We start from the raw sequence: 17,128 nt of genomic DNA, 5'->3' as shown, positions 1-17,128 counted from the left end.
AGTCACAGGGTGTGTGTAATTATAGTGAAGAGCAAGTCCACAGTGTCTCTCTCTCTGGAATGGCTATCTCTTGCCAGTAAAATGTAAGATGTTATTTATTTGTTTGTTTATTTAGCTCACCACTGTCCATTTCCTTACCCTTTCTTTTTCTTCACTGTACTCTTTACTACTTCATACTGTGTGTTTATTTGTTTACCTATTTTTTTAGCTATCTCACTAAAATGTAAACTCCATAGGACTCCATAGGGGCCTGTCTGCCCCATCTGCTGAGGACCCACAGTGTCCAGTCATAGACGCCAGCTGCAAGGTGAGGAGTGACTGGAGGTGAGGCCAAAGGGACACGTGGTGACTGGGTCGTGGAGGAAGTGCAGGGGCTTTCACTGGAGCCCGAGGCTGGGGGAGCCGCAGAAGGCTAGTAAGCTAGCAGTCGGGGGATGGTGAGTGATGTGATCAGACTTGGATTTTATATAATAACTCTGGGTTTGGTGTGGAGAAAGCGTTTGGGTTGGTGGAACAGTCTGGAGGCAGGGAGAGCAATGAGGAGGTTATTGTGACATTCCAGGTGAGGGGAGATGAGAGCCCAAGCTGGAAATATTGTAATAATGAGCGCGATACTAATAGTGATTAATTTAGCAACGTTTGCTCTGCAGATAGCTACTAAATCCGTTTCCTAGACTACATTTCCCAGGGTTCCTTGCAGTTAGGTGTGGCCATGCGATTATGTTCTAGCCAATGGCACAGGAGCGGATATAATAAGCTCCAATTCCAGACCCAACACATGGAAATCTCCCATATGTACCCCTCTCTATTCTTCTCTTTTTCTGGCTGATAGGGATGGAGATGCCATGTACTGGAGATAATTGGGAATCCATTAATGTAGGTCTTTGTAAAGTCATGTAAGGAAACGTTGCCCCGATGGACCAGGAACACCTTGGAAAGTTACGTAAAAGAGGAAGAGCTGTCTATTGTGTTTGAGTCATTGGACAATTTTAGCTCTATTTATTATAACAGCTAATGTTACCCCAATGAACTTAAGCACTCATTTTTTGCTAGGCACCATTCTTAATGCTTTGTATATGGTAACATTTAATCTTCACAACAATCCCTTGAGTAACATATTATTATTATACTCAATTTAGAGATGAGGACACTGAGATAAAGAGGGGCTATGACACCTGCTGAAGTTACACAGCTGAGACATAACAGAGCCAGATTTCTGGTTCCAATATTTTAAGCAATACCTGATAGTGGAGATGGATGGGAATGAATAGATTTTTTTTTTAATTTTAAATTTTAATTTTTTGGAGGAAGATTAGCCCTGAGCTAACATCTGCCACCAATCCTCCTCTTCCTTGCTGAGGAAGACTGACCCTGAGCCAACATCCGTGCCCATCCTCCTCCACCTTACATGTGGGACTCATGCCAAAGCATGGCTTGACAAGCAGTGCACAGGTCTGCGCCTGGGATCTGAACTGGTGAACCCTGGGCCACCAAAGCAGAAAGTGCGAACCCAACCTCTACACCACCAGGCCGGCCCCCATGAATAGATTTTTTAAAAAAGATATAGATGTCCTTTTTTTCAATTAAATCTTATGAATAAGAATAGAAGCTTAAAAATGTTTAATGGTCAAACATGAACATTAATTAAAATTGAAATCACTATTCATGAAATATTTCAAAAAGAATTTGAAGAGAGAAACTGCTTTTGGTTGAGTTTCTGGAAATGGACTCTGAGACAGATTTCCATGTAGGAGGTTTTTGGGAAGCGCTCCCTGGAAGTAAGGGAAGCAGCACTGGGCAGAGAGAGAAGCTGAACTGTAAATATAGTCACAATAGAGGACTCAGCCTATCCCATGGAAAGCGCTGGAGCTGGGAGAACACTTCAGAGTTATTCCCCATCAAGGCAAGGGGTCTGGGCTTTAGTGTCCTGCTTCAATCAGTCAGTGGCTGTGGGCTTCCGTCTTGGAGGTGACGTAAGCTTGGGTGAGGCAGCTCCATTGACAAGGGATTCAGCTGTGAACCAATGCTCTCAGCAGCTGGAGGAATGAGCATCATGGTCTTAAAGGGGAAGGGGAGGAGGGAGAATCTGGTGGTGCATCACCATATTTGCTATAGAAACATTTAAGAATAAATAAGTACTATATTGATAAGTTTTTGGTTGTTCCAGATTGCTCCACTGAGCTTCAGACTCATATAGCCCACTATTTCCAAATTATGCCTGAAACGTAAGAGTGTGTTATGAGATGAGACTTTACAGGTGATCTGAGCCCACCTGATAGTTTGAATGATATGCCAAGGAGTTTGGGTGAGAGGGAAGTCCGTTGGCAGCAAGGATGGAGATGGATTAGCACAGGGACCGACCACTGACACGTGTACCATTCAGAGCTGTTGTCGTAGCCCATCGCTACGAGGACCAAAGCCTGAATGAACCAGTTATCGATGAGATGGAGAAGGGTTGAACTTGCCAGACATTTTAAAGGTAGTTTTCAATGGTCTTAATGGCTGAATGTGAAGATGAGGGAAGATTTGAGGCAAACGCTATAGTTGTAGCTTGGGAGACTGTGAAAGGCGTGCTTGAAGGGAGATTGTGGCTGTGTTTATGCTTTGGGGGCCAGCATGAAATCTTGACTATCTTTCCTATTAACGAAACTAAAATAATTCTTTTCTTCCTTCCTTCCTTCTCTCTTTCCTTCCTTCTCTCCTACCTTCCTTCCTTCTTTCTTTTATCCATCTGAGGAAACTTGCTCCTGTCTCTTAAAATGATTTGTTCTTTCCACCTATAATTGGTGTCTTCATTAATGTATTTTAACAAAAATTTCCTTCATCATGCCTTACTCTTTCAGTTACAAATCTAAGTGGACCCAAACAAAACATACACTTAAATAAAGCAAAACAAAGTTTTAAAGCACAGATATGAAATCCATTTTTTCTTTATTTTTTCACATTTTGGCAGTTCTGTCTTGGCCGATACTGGAAGTTCTGACAGCAGCCTTGGCCTGTAGGTGCAATGAGAGGTGACATGAAGTGTGCTGGGCTTGGGGACAATGTCACCCTGTCAGTGGCTGGTAGCTCTCAGTTATGCAGATGTACGAGATGGTTTACTAAGGCTGGGTCTGGACCACGGTACTTAATCCCTGGGCATGCCCAACGAGAGCAGCCAGCATGCAGCCCTGCTCATTGTACTATGCCCTTCGTATTTTCTGGAGCAAAAGTAATTTTCTGACCTGATATATACACAAGATTAGAATCTAACCTTCCGCAGGCTGCCTTTTTGCCAAGTAATTGGAAAACTTCTACCACTGGAGAAGGGAAAAAAAAGTTAGTAATTGAGTGAGATCAAATCAGTGTAGAAGACGTTTATGCCGTGTGTGCTCAGGGCAGCCAGATGAAATCAATCATTCATTTAACATTTATCGTGTAGGTTCTCTGGGCACTATCCCAGATGAGCCAAGAATACAAAGGTGGGTGAGACAGTTGAGGTCCCCGCTCTCACGGAATGCATCTTCTAATCGTGGGAAATAGAAAATAAGAAATAGTTAATAAGAAAGTTTCTGATGTTTGTAAGTGCTCAGAAGAAAATAAGTTTTGCGATTCAATTAGTTTATCCAGCCCTTCCTTCCCATTTCAAGAGGCTTTCCCTGGTGAAAAACTGGGTCTTTTAGGGATCCAGGAGCAAGAACCTAAAATTATTGCTTGAATAGGCAAATTGACAGACTCTGGGGATTTATTGGGGTGGGGAGGATGGGATTTTAAAACTTTGAGTATACAAATGTGACAGGTATAATTTAAACTCCTTCCTGGGACTGATACCAGGCATTGTCCACAAAGACACTGCCTAGTATTAACAATTAACTAGTAAAAACTGTGGTGGGCACTCCTTTAGCCAATTTCCACTCGTGTGACTCGTAGGAGGAACCAGCTCTCTCGATCCTCCTGTAAGAACACGGCTGGCGCTCAGAGCACACTGAACGAGGCTGCCCACGCCGGGCCATCGCTGCCCCAGGAGCTGAGTTTCATGCTTTCTGAGAATCAGAATTGTTTGTGCCTTGACATATTTGTGCCAGTTTTACTTGTTATTAAAATTATGCAGTTTGCTTCAATATTACGTGAACTGATGAAACATGAGTCTGAAGAGAGAGAGGGAGAGAGAATTATTACCATAAAATTTAAATGGAGTGCTTTGGAAATTCTCAATAATGCCAAATTAATGAGAAAATATTCGGAAAAATAATAAAATCTACACTGTTTTGCTCATGAGCGTCTTTAGGTTCTCACTCACGACAAAGAAAAAATTGGAAACGAAAAGCAAGGTCTTATGGGTGTGGTTTAGGTAAAAAAATGTAACTTTGGAAACTTTCCAGTGAAATTGGTGAGGGAAAGGGCTGTGCCCTGCCACCAGTTTGGTGAATACATTTACATTTATTTCAGTTAAGAGATAATGTTTGTAACATAAATGTATCCTTTTATTTCCCTCCCTGACATTTCTGATTAGCTCCTTAATTAGCAATTCTGATTGTGTTGCGTAGAAGATTTTCACTGAATTGCAAGTTGTGTAAGTGCAACGGGGACTCACCATCCGTTTATTCAAAGAGCTCGAGAGCATAGTCCTAACACGATTAGATAAAGAATTTATGTGTCTTCCAATCATTCCTTAAGCTGAGCCAAATCTCCTTTCCCTCTTTTGCAGAGTAGAAGCGAAGAAAATATTTTCACTTTTCAGCAGCATCTTTCTTTTGAGAGCATCTAAGCTCTTTAAGGGACAAATTTCTAATTAAGCAATAATGCTCATATTGCCCTAGAGGGTTGGACAGAGATATTTATTATCCCCTCACTGAGGATGTTAGACGCATGCTAGGTACCTAACAGATGTCTCCGTGTTGTCTCTCAGGAGAATTATGTTTCTGTTAATCTCCCTGCTACACTATGTCCTGTTCCCTATTCTTAATAATTCCCAGTATTACGGAGAACTCCGAGAACTTGAAAAGAGCACTGTCTGTGCCACTAACTCATGGGACCTTGGACACTTTGGTCTGCCTTTCTGTGCCTCAGCTCCCATATCTGTAAAATGAGGATGATGGTACTCGTCATAGCAGCCAACCAGATTGGGAAAAAAATATGTTTGTCTAGCAAAGATGGAAGTTGTAGCTGCAGATAGTGAAACCACAGTGGCCTACATGTTTCATTTTGTTTATTTTATTCCCATTTCGCAATGTGGGCCTACTCTTTGTTATGGTATTTTTGATCATGTGTTAATTATAGGTTTTTGTTTGCACATTTATTACTGAGACCAGAAGTGAAAATCCCTCCCCAAAGGCTCTTATCTCACCTACTCACCTTTACCCTCTTGCAAATGATGGTCCCAGATGCACAGTAAGAAATGTAAGGAAAGAGACAGATTATGGCCACGATAATGATCTGCTGTGCTCTGAACCACAAGATACTAGTGAGCAGCTGCCATTTTCTAAAAGTTTTGAGTGATTCATTGTATGTCTTCACTCATTCACAGAAGTATTGCTGATAATGGTCAAAAACAAAGTGAAATATATTAAATTTCCAACAATAGAGAATTGCTCAAGTAAATGGTGGTATTTCCATATGATGGAAGGCCATTAATAAAGAGATGTTGTAGATGAATATTTATTGGTATAGAATGATAGTCATGATAATTAAGTGAAAAAGCAGCCCCAAATGGGTAATGTACAACACAATTCCATCATTATTTTTAAAAAATGTATTTGAATAAAAAACATTTGGGGGCCGGTCCCTTGGCCAAGTAATTAAGTCCACATGCTCCACTTTGGCGGCCCAGGGTTTCGCCAATTCAAATCCTGGGCGCGGACACGACACCGCTTGTTAGGCCATGTTGAGGCGGCATCCCACATAGCACAACCATAAGGACCTACAACTAGAATATACAGCTGTGTACTGGGGGGCTTTGGGGAGAAGAAGGAAAAAAAAAATAAAATCTCAAAAAAAATATTTGGAAGGATATATAGTGGTTCTCTCTGGGTAATGGAATTACAGAAATAAATTTTCCTTCTTTATACTTATCTGCATTTTCCAACTTTCTTTGATGGACATATGTTGCTTTTGGCAAAAGAAAAAATTGATTTAAATTAAATAGAATTCTATTGATGCAAAACCTACTTGGGGGAGCAAAGAACCACGTTTTGAAAAAAATAAATGCCAACTCTAAAAAAATGAATTAAGAATGGAAAATTTTTTAAAAATAAGAAAGATAGATTTCATTCTTTTAAAAGGATGGAGTCACTTAATGACAAATGTTTGAAATAAACCAAGTGCCAATTGTAAATTTTCTTCTTAGATGAATTCTATCTTAAATTGCTTCAAAAATGGACTCATTTCATGGCACATAGGCATGATATTTTGAAATATCTAAATTAAGCAATCATTAATAGCAACACTATGTAATTTTTTTCTTTTATGCCAAACCATCACTTTAAAACAAATCAGTTTTTAAGATGACGGGGAGATATATTTATTTTTCTTATTGGCTAGTTGGACGACATGGACCAAATAATTACAAATGTGATGAATCTTACAAAAGAAGAAATACAGGATGTGGAGGAGGAGTTAATCTGATCTGCAACATCTGTCCTATGTACAAGACATTTAAACCAAGATATGAAGTATGAGTAGGACTTAACTGGGCAAAGAGTGGGTGTGGAAGAGTATTCTTTGTGGAGGGAATGGTATGTGCTAAGGCACTAAGATGACACTTTGCCACAATACTCTGGGATAATCAACCATCCACAACTCTGGCTTGAAACAACAAGCATTTATTTCTCTCACATTGGCCTGTGAATCAGCTGCAACTTGGCTGGGCTTGGCTGGACGCCAGGGTTCAGGTCTCCCTCCTTCTCTTTTGACCAATAGCTTCCTGGAACTTGCTCCTTTTATAGCACGCGGCACGAGCACACAAGCGCCTTGGAGGGCTTGCGGCACTTTTAGGAACATTTCATTGGCTAAAGCAAGCTGTATGGCCATGCCCCAAACAAATGGGATGGGGAAGATATTTTACCCACAGTAGATAGTAATGTGGAGTCACATAACACAGGATGTAGCTGAATAATTTAATATAAGAAGGATGTGAAAAATTGTGAGCAATGATTCGATCAACCACACCTGGATTTTTCGAGGAATCCGTTGCCAGGATGGCTAAAGAATAATGAGTGAGCTGAGTGACATCACTGGCGGTCCTGTAATCGGCTGTCCTTGGGAACTTCTCGTTGGAGAGATTCCATACATCTACATATATATTTAAGCTCACTTTAAAAGAAAGTGACTTCTCCAACTTCCGCTTGAACTTGATTATTTCTAAAGAGTTGACCAACACTGAAACACCATGGTTATCCCGCAGAGCTGACACAGTGTCAATTGAATTAAGTGTTCCTCCTCTGTTGTGTACCAAGTATCGGGTCTCTGTGTGACAGCAGCACATTCAGAAGCTGTGCCTCAGAGGTGGTGAAACCGGTGGTTAAGCCCCTGAGCGAAGAGCCTTAAATTTGGTTGCTAGTCATTCTCCTGGAATGCAGGTCAGCTATTTCGTACACAGTGAATAGGATGGATCAGTCATAAACGTGAGGAAACATCTAATTTGACTACTTTATCCCATGAAACACAATCTTCTATTTGGTCAGATAGTTTTGATAATGTCACAAGAATAGTTCAGGTTATTTTTACCCGTGGCTGTACAGATACATTCATTCGCTTTACAAGTGCCTGGTCTAACGCCTGAATGAACAGGTGTGGGGACATCAGTTGGCCAATTATAAACGCTTACAGTTCATGTGTTTAACAAGCACAAGCACTTTTTTAAAAAAGAAAATTCACTCAACACAGACAGCCACTGTATTATTAGCTATCGTGGTATTCTCCCACAGGAAACTTAACTCCAATTGTGATTTTTTTTTTCCCCTTTCGCTGACAAGAAGAGATTACATAGAAATTGCTGCCTCCATGATGACCTTGTTCTGCAGCCTATTTTTCCCTTCATTTGTTCAAGGCTCAATTGTATAATCTTGAGGGTTTACAAGAGAATCTATTATTCTTTCTGACAATATTTATTTCCCATGAAAACAAGATTTTTGTTAGGTAACTCGAAGTGAATTTCGTTATAAAGTATATGCCGTTTCAAGGGAAATCAGTGTTTGAAATAACTGAGATGGATTTGGAGCGATCAATCCCTTTGCCCTCATTCTGGTCACGGTTATGTAAGCGTTCTGCTTGGTTGCATTAGTGTATTTTATTACTTACTTTGCAAAGCAGCATTTACAGAAGGCTACAGTTTTCTGGTTCCTCTTTGAACAGACCTTGATTCCTCTTACTGGAGCAGCTCTTCATCTGTAGGTGTGTTTTCTTGCTCTTTTAGCCTGGCACCCCTTCAACAGTCAGCATCGTGTGTACATTCCAAGTGACAGCAGCATAGAGAGATGATATTCTCTCACACATTCCCTAAGTGGAAATGCGAGCAATGGGAAGAAAAAACAAATGCAGTCCCTAACTACCTCCGGATGGTTAGTGTTTTAAAGGGGCCGTGGGAATCGTCTCCCTGTTTGTCTGTTGAGGGGTCATTCCATGCATTTAAGAGTCGCTGATTTCCACGGGCAAATTGTGGAGCTTGATTACCCAGAACTGGCAGACCAAAGTTGGGTTTAATTCATGAGCTCTGCTCACAGTCTGTCATTTCCCAGCAGGCTATTTTTGTACAGCTAAGAAATTGATTTAGTTAGTTTTTCCTTTTGGAAAATGGAAATAGCAATATTATTTTTATGGCAGCTTTTAAATGTTTGAATGAGTCCAACCAAATGAAAGTTGTGGCTGCATCGCAATATTAGTAAAATCAATTTGATTAATATTTCTCTTCCAATTTCTCTCTGTCTCACAGAACAGACTTCTTTACCTAAACTGACCAAATTAACCGACAGTTTTGCCATTGTGTAGGCCCAATTTTTTTCTATTGATGATGCTATGAAATGACTGTAAAGGGTGCATCTGATCTCCGTTTTCATGAAGTAATGAAGTATTAGATTTATGCTGAAACGTTTCTGTTTAATGATGAACAATTTTTTCAAGCTTAGCAGCTCTGCCTGTTAGTCCGTATTTTCCCAATCTTTATTATAAGTTTTAGTTCAGCTTCTACATGATACAGTTTGTAAGAGGTTTTAAAAATCGTTTCTGGAATGAGGCCCGATATACACCTATAGGTAAATAATATAAAAGATTGATGAATTTAACTGACTATTTTGCCATTGAATAGACCCAAATTCTATAAGAGAATTACAACCCCAATTGATATGGACATATGGCTCTTAAACCTTCAAAATCTTTAGAAACTTTGGTGTCAACTGCTACAGCTTTCTTCAAAAATAATAGGATTATATCAGGTCATCTTTTTTAGCATGCTGTGAGATTTAAATAAAAATTCACATAGTATATTACTGAATTAAATTGTGTAGTTTTATACATTTTGACTAGATCTAAGTTAGCCTACTGCAGTGAGAGAACTTGAAGCTTAAAAGACCTGAATCTGAATTTTGTTCTTTTCTAGTCACGTGATCTTCAAACCATGACTATACTGAGTCTAATCTGTAAAATGGGCCAAGACTTGTTCCCCCGCCTCCTCGGGGTGTTAGTAAAATTCAAATGGTACGGTGGGTCAGGATGCTGTTTAAAAACTGTAAAGAACCATACAATGTGATTTTAAAGGAAAATTTAGACACTTTGTTTTCACTGTTACTGTTTAACACCAGTTAACTGTTCACTGTTTTACATATTGGAGTTTCTGGCCAATACAGGAAGAGAAGAAAAAAGGAAAAGGAGATATAAAGGTTGGATGAGCAGATTTAACCAGCAAACTAAAATAAGATTTCAGCAAGGATAGTGAATACCTGATCAGTTTTTAAAAGCTATTAGTCTTTATCAACTTCAGGAAAATCATCTAGAAAATATAACAGAAAACAAGATACCATTCTCAAACTGTAAAGTATATGGGAAATAACCTAATAAAGACTTTTCTCAGAAAATTTAAAAACTCAATTCCATATTTAAAAGAAAAGATCTGAATAAATGGAAAGATATACCATGTCTTTGACATGTAAATACGTGTTGGTTTCCCTTACAATTTACCCGTAAGTTGAATGTTAAAATTATGGCAAGGTTTTTTGTGAGGTCCTCAACATACTTATTCCACATTTATACAGAGGAATCATGGTTCTTGACGTCTAAGTAATTTTGAAAGAAAGAGCAGAGGACGGACTCACCCTCCCAGATAAAACCAGTGTGGAACTGGTGTAGGAGCAGTCCAATAGACCTATGGAAAAGAACAGAGTCGGCAACACCTCTGAGTCTATATGAGAACCTGCCATGGGATCAATGTGGCACCATAAATCAGTGGGCAAAGGATGAGTGACTCCCAATCCACTAACTGGTAGTGGGGAAATGGATCATTATATAAAGAAGAATAGATTGGTTCACTATCTCAAGCACATACAAAGGAGAAATCCAGCGCAGAAATAAAATTACAAAGCTAATAGAAGAAGATACTGGAAGCGTTAAAGAAGATCCTCAAAATGCAAACCAGAGGTTGAAAATTTAATAGATCTGACTACACTTAAAAAAATTAACAATATCTATTAAAAGACAGACACAATAAGCCAAATCTGCAGAAAGGTGAGAGAATGAGAAAAGATTTATAATATCTAAAATTTATAAGTGATTAATATCTAGAATATGCCAGGAAGCCTCAGTATCCCCAGTTTTAAAATGGAGATAACAATAATAGAAAGTGAAGTGCTCAGCTCAGAGCCTGGCATAGAGTTAATGCTTACTGTTTGCTATTGCTAGTTGATCTGTTCTTACCCTCTGTGACAAAATACATTTTGTGTTGAGCCATGATATGTGGACCCTGAACTTCCAGTTTCTGCATGGATTTACGTGGCTAGCTTATGGAGTTACAGAGAAATGTGTGTGCAGATATCTAGCCAGTCTCAATCACCACAAATCCTGTTTGATGAATGTCCCCGGATAAGCCAATGGTTAAAAGGAAAAGTGGAGATTATATTAGTGGCAGCTTCCATGACGCAGAGGTGAGCAAAATGCTGTGTGTATCACTGTAGCTATGGAACCAACTCCCAAGGACACCTGCCAGGTGATGATATGAGCCAAGAAGAGCATGCTTCATGGCTTGGGGTGTGAATCTTGTGACTGTCATATCCCGTCCTGCCTGAGGCTGGGGCTCAAGGGTGCTGTGTCCAGAGGACAGAGAGAGTAGGTGAAGCAGCTCCCCACTCCTTAGCTCTTTGTCTAGGTGTCAGGTATGACTGTTGTGGGGGGGGAGGGCCAAATGGACCAGCCCTTTCCTGCTGAGTTTCCTGGGGACTTCTGTACCCAGGGGCAGGTTGACAACAGAGAGATGGCTTTGCGCACAACCAACACAACCTGCTCTCTGAAAGAAGAGCTTTGTCTTTTTCTACTTTATGACCTCAGCTTTGGGGAAAGCTTTGGCTCCCCAAATGTGGCCTGAAAACATGGATGATGACGCAGGTCAGAGGCAGTGAGTGGCAGTCAGTGGCAGTGACCTGAGCTGAGTTCCCTCCTTGGGCTTGGGGGATGGATAAAGTAAGTTGTCCAGGGTCGTCCTGCTGATAGAGAAGGAAGGGAAACTAATGATAACTCTGTGCCAGGCACGGTTACACACTCTGTCCCCTTCAATCCCCTGCAAACCTGCGAAATGAACATTCTCATCCCAATTTTACAGATGTGAAAACTGCAGCTCAGACAGGAAAATTTGCCCCAAGTTACCCAGCTTGTAAGTGACCCGCTGGAATTTGAACTCTAGGTCTGTTTGACTCGAAGACCCATAGGCGATTATTTCGTTGGTTTTCTTTTTCACTGTTCCACTCTCTATCTGCGGACTCGGAGCGGAGGTGGATGGATCTATGGCTTGGTGGACTCCAGGTAAGGCCCATCCGTGTCTGATCTTGGCAGTTCACTTTGGAAAGCGAATTACATTTTCCAGTGCTGCATCTGAGCACATGATCCTGTGGTCAGCGGGTTTTAGGTGTGGCTTTGATTTCTCAGCAGAAACTATGTTCTTGTGAAATACTGACATCCTTACAGTGTTGTGCTTTGCTTGTCATTCAGAGAAGCCTGCACTTTCAGGAGACACCCTATACACTGTAGATGGATTCCCTGGCAAGGAAGGCAACCAGGCAGGGCTTCCAAGACAGAAAGAGCTTGCTCCTAAGTGGAATTGCATTACTCTGTGCTTCTGGGATCTGACAGGTGCTTTGAAGATCTGGCTTTATTAGCCGCTAACAGAGACACCTCTTGTCCAAACATCTGCAACTGACTTTTTTTCATGCTTGAGAGATCACAGGTGTTTTTGTACCAGTGCTATTGGAGGTCATCAAGATCGCCATAGCCGCTAATCCTATTCACAAGGGCTCCAACCTCATGACCTCATCACCTCCCAAGTCCTGCCTCCTGACACGAGCTCACAGGTTGGGCCTCAGCATATGAAATTTGGGTGACCCATTCAGTCCACAGCATCTCTGATCTGTCATTTACCAAGAGGACTATGTTACGTTCTCCCACCATGCTTATAGATTGTTGAATAAATCTTGTAATTCTGTCAAGTTTTAAACTTACATATTATAAAGCAGTGGAATTAAATGAAAAGATTTTTGACTTTTTAAAAGAAAAAAACAAAAGATTGCCATAGCTACATATTCTTGCCCCTGTCTCTAAGGCCTGTGGCAATAAGTAATAATGATAATAATCATGGTAGTGATAATTACAAACCATTTACTGTGTATTTGCTATGTGTATTCATTAATGTAGTAAGCTTATTTTATGTTCACAACAAGTCTCTGAAGTATGTGTTATTTAAGATTGTTTAGCTGCAGGTAACAGAAATTCAACTTCAATGGCTTAACCAAATGTGGGATTTATTTTTCTCATGGAATAAGAAGTCTAGCAGTACATACTTCAGGGTGAGTATGGGGGCCCCATGATGCTATCAAGAACCCAGGCTCCTTCTCTGGGAGTTTTCTTCGTCATGTTTCAACATGGCTGTTCTAATTCATGCATCACAACTGATTTTTAGGCAGAAAGAAGGAAGAAGGGCAAAAGCTAGGTGGCAAAAACTAAAACAGTGAATGCAAGCTGAATATGGCCCCTCTAACAAGCTTTCTCAGAAACTCTAGCTGGTACCTCTGGTTTCACCCCATTGTCCAGAACTGTGTTGCATGCCCACACCTAGCTGCAAGGGAGTCTGGTAATCCAAGAATGTTTAAGTGAGCCCCTTGATTAGAAAGGAAGAAAGGAGCATGGCTATTGGCTAGGTAACTAGCAGTGCCTAGCTCATGTAGTTAATATTTGTTCAAATTTACAAACTAGGAAAATGAAATTAGAGAAGTTAAGTGTTTGCTAAATGTCCCCTAGCTAGGGAGTGACAGAGTTCAGACCTGAATCCATGTATGTCTGACTCTGAAACCACATTCCTAAAAGTTCTGCTAGAATTTGTTCCTGATGCTTGAGGGTGTTTGGGCTGGAGAACAGAGGACTTTAGGAGGCTCTCTTATGGAATAGAAAGGAGGATTGATTTGTTGGTTTCTTGAGAATAGTGTGAAGATCAACATATGAAAGATGTGGAAAGGCAGATTGTGGTACAAGGTAAGGAAATGATTTCTAACAATTAGTAATTAATTGTTCTATGGGCTGGGCAGCAAACTCTATTACCAGAAACATTTGCATAGAGATTAAACTACCCATAAGAGGAGATTCCCTGAACTGATTGGGAGTTCAGATCTTTCTTGAGTTCAAGATCCTGGATCTGGGAAACATAAGTGGCTGAGACAGAACAATCGTGATTAGAGGAAGGCTTTTTGGATTGAGCATAGAGGCCTCCTGATTTGTCAGAGCTAGAGTGACCATACAATTATTTCATGGTTCAAATCGGGGCATTTTTTAGAGTGAAAGTGAGATTCATTAGTACTCACGTTGAGATAAAAGGGGAATAGAGGATCATTACAGACCAAGTGGAACTTGTGGCTACGCTCACAGAGGCTTTTGATGAATAAAAGGACGAGGAGGATTGGATTTCATAGGCAGTGGGAGCTAGGGGAATGGTCAAAAGGACAGACACCCACAAGCCAAATCCCCCCACTTCTGTAGGCTGGACCTTTTGATAAGCTCTTCTTCGTCCATGATGAACTTTCATGATAAGTGTTGAAATCGATGGGCAGGGACTATGTGTGACTACTGAGAACATGTGCCTGACACAGACCCTTGTGCCCTGAGTCTCCTCTAGCATGACTCATTTTTAAGAGACATTGAGCTTGGATGATGTTGTGTTCCTTATTGAGTCATGAATCTGGCTCATTCTAGACTGGGAAGGAAACTGGATTTCACATATCCTGAAATCCTTCTCAGCTTTTAAAAACTGCTTTTCTGGTTTGCTCAGTGACCTTGGGCAAGTCACAACCTCTCTCTATGCTTTGGCTTTTCCATTAGTGGAAATAAAATGGAAATAATAGTTACACAAGAGAAAAAAATGATTCAAGATCTTCCAATGAAAGATGCCACATGAAACCAAGTGAAATTATTATTTTTATGACAGTTGTTAGCTGAACTGCTTTTTGTCCCATCCCCTCTCATTAGGCTACAGGGCATGGAATAAACACAGGTTTGGCCAGTGGCTGGTATTTGATGATGTTGGCACCGGAGATGAAGGGAAGGAATTTCTGTCTGGCTTGTGTTTCACTATTAACCTCCTCGAGCCTGGATCTCAGTGTCTGTTAGGGTGGAATCTCAGTTGGCGGTTTCACGGCAGAGATGGCCTATTCAGGAAACCTTTTAATAATGATGCTATTAAAATATTGTCTTTATTCCTTCCTTAAATCCTTTATTCAATAAACACTGATTAAGTGTCTCTGGGTGCCAGGTTCTGTTTCCCAAGCATATAGCAAGATGCATAATGACAAACATTAAGCTCTCTGATGTTTGCTGAATCAAGAAATTTGTCAGAGATGTAAGATTTGGAGAGCTGGTCTTCTCCTGCGATCTTGCCTCTCTCCTATCTATCCTGACACATGGGAGACATTTCTAAGAGCAAAACTTCCCCTATTACCCATTTCTTAGAGAATCAAGACCAAATGTCTTAATATGGCACAGAAGAGCCTTCAGCCTTTGGTCCCTGCTTGCCTTTCTGTTTCATGTCTCACTGAGCCTCTTTTAGGATCCCTGAGTTCCAGCAATTGGGAATTTCTTACAGGGCCTTGAATATATGGCAAATATTTTAGGTTTTGTAGGTCCTGTGGTCTCTGTTGCCACTCCTGGTGCTGCTGTTGTAGCAGGAAAGCAGCTATAGACAAAATGTAAATGAATGGGCATGGCTGTGTTCAAGTACAACCTTATTTACAAAGACAGATGGTGGGCTAGAGACCTCTTCCTCCCCCATTCATCTGGCCATTGTCCACTCAATTGTCACCTCAAGTCTGAGGGCTTTCTCTGCCACTCTGGGTGGAACTGGTAACTCACTACACTCTATTCCGTACATACCACTTGCTTATCTATGTTTTCTCGCCTAACCTGATTTATTGAGCTTGATTCCTTCATTCATTGATTCACTGATTTAACAATATTCAATGACCACCCACTATGGGACAGAGTTAATGATTTTCTAGTCTTTGTACAGCACCTAGCAGAAAGCGTAGCACATAAAACATGTTGAATACATGCTTATTGAACAAAAGGAGATAGAAAGCAATAAAGAAGTCCATCGTCAAAGATATATTCATGACTTTGGTGTAACCGCCCAAAGTGATGAATTGTCTTTATTGATTTTGAAACCTTTCCATCGTGTGGAAGGGTTTGACCCGTGGTCGTGTTTGGAGTTTTCCTTCAAAGTTTCTGTCGCCTGGTCTGGAATAGATTGGTGGCTCCTACCTCATTTCATTTCTGAAGTCCCTGGGATCCTGCTTTCTGGTGACCCCAAATGGCAGGACCAAGAGTAACACACCAACTTCCAAACTCCCACGTTGGTAGGTGACTGACTCATGTGAGTTTGAAGTTTCCCAACAAAGTGTCAACATAGTGCAGTGAGTTTCTTATTTTTACTTTTATTTTTATACAGAATATCTGTTTTTTCCATTGCTTTTTGAGAGAGCAGGGCTATCTGAGCAAAGGAGCTTAAACCACTCCCAGCATGAGGACATTGAAATTGCTTCCTTGCAGAGTCTAAACCTAGTTTTTTTTCATCCACAATCTCTGGCTCTTTGAAAGTGATCCTGAGGTAAATGTAAAAATGAATCTTTGTGGTTACTTATATTACAGAAATTATTTCATGGATCCATGGAGCCCCAAAATATTTAAAGTAGGGCTCAAGCTATTTTCTTAAATTTATAACCCATTCAAAATGTAAGCAGAACATTTATTGAATTGGTTGTCACCAATCGAACCAAAATGACTTTATTCACTTTCAACCTGGTCAGAAGTAGATTTTCAATGGTTACCAGGAAGGTTATGTGTTTGTGGTCAGAGGCAGAGAAAAGAAAATGGTTACAGCTGGTTACAAAACAAACAGAAAACCTCCGCATGGCTTCTCATGTTACAAGAGCAAATAAGAAAGGAAGCCAACCGAGGATTGTAGCACAGAGTGTGTTGGGTAAACACCAGAGACACTGGAGAATGTTCTGGGTCTCTTCACCTCGTTTTAAATATAAAAAGCCAGAGAAGGAGGTGGCAGCTGAACAGAGTACACGACTGTCGTTCATGAACTCACCCGCACAGGTTACAGAAAATCAAATAAATCAAAGTTCCGTTGTGACAGAGTCCTTTTCACGGATGCATCCAGAATCTGCCTGATTTAACATTTTAACCTGACATGGTGACTTTTGTGAGGGAACCACGGTAGGAAGGAATGCTGTGCCTGTGTTTTGGAGGAGGAGAGGAGGGGGCAGGGTCATAAACTGACCTTTGATTATAAAAGAAAAATAAGGTAGTGTTGCTAAATGACCAAAGCCACAAAAGTAATAGTAAACACAGCAAGGGCAAAGTGGAGAACGGTTGGTGTCAGTGAGCTAACCCATTGCAACACTCACGC

The 17,128-nt window shown here is 40.6% G+C and overlaps 1 long non-coding RNA gene across 2 annotated transcripts in view; it reads left to right on the top strand.

Annotated features, from left to right (window-relative positions):
- The window catches only part of LOC139080224 (uncharacterized), a 39,273-nt gene continuing 22,145 nt past the window's right edge, over nucleotides 1–17,128 (top strand). Inside the window, exons 1-2 of one of the 2 annotated variants that reach the window (XR_011534546.1) lie at nucleotides 1–83; nucleotides 237–307. This is a non-coding gene — a long non-coding RNA (uncharacterized lncRNA). Of the gene's footprint in view, nucleotides 84–236; nucleotides 308–17,128 lie in introns of those variants that run through there. The other variant, XR_011534548.1, reaches the window with a different exon arrangement.

Source organism: Equus przewalskii, chromosome 29 (assembly GCF_037783145.1).
Source record: "Equus przewalskii isolate Varuska chromosome 29, EquPr2, whole genome shotgun sequence".
In the NCBI taxonomy this organism is placed as follows: Eukaryota; Metazoa; Chordata; class Mammalia; order Perissodactyla; family Equidae; genus Equus; species Equus przewalskii.
The sequence above is the reverse complement of the archived record's forward strand: the minus strand, read 5'-3'. Positions and strand labels throughout refer to the sequence as shown.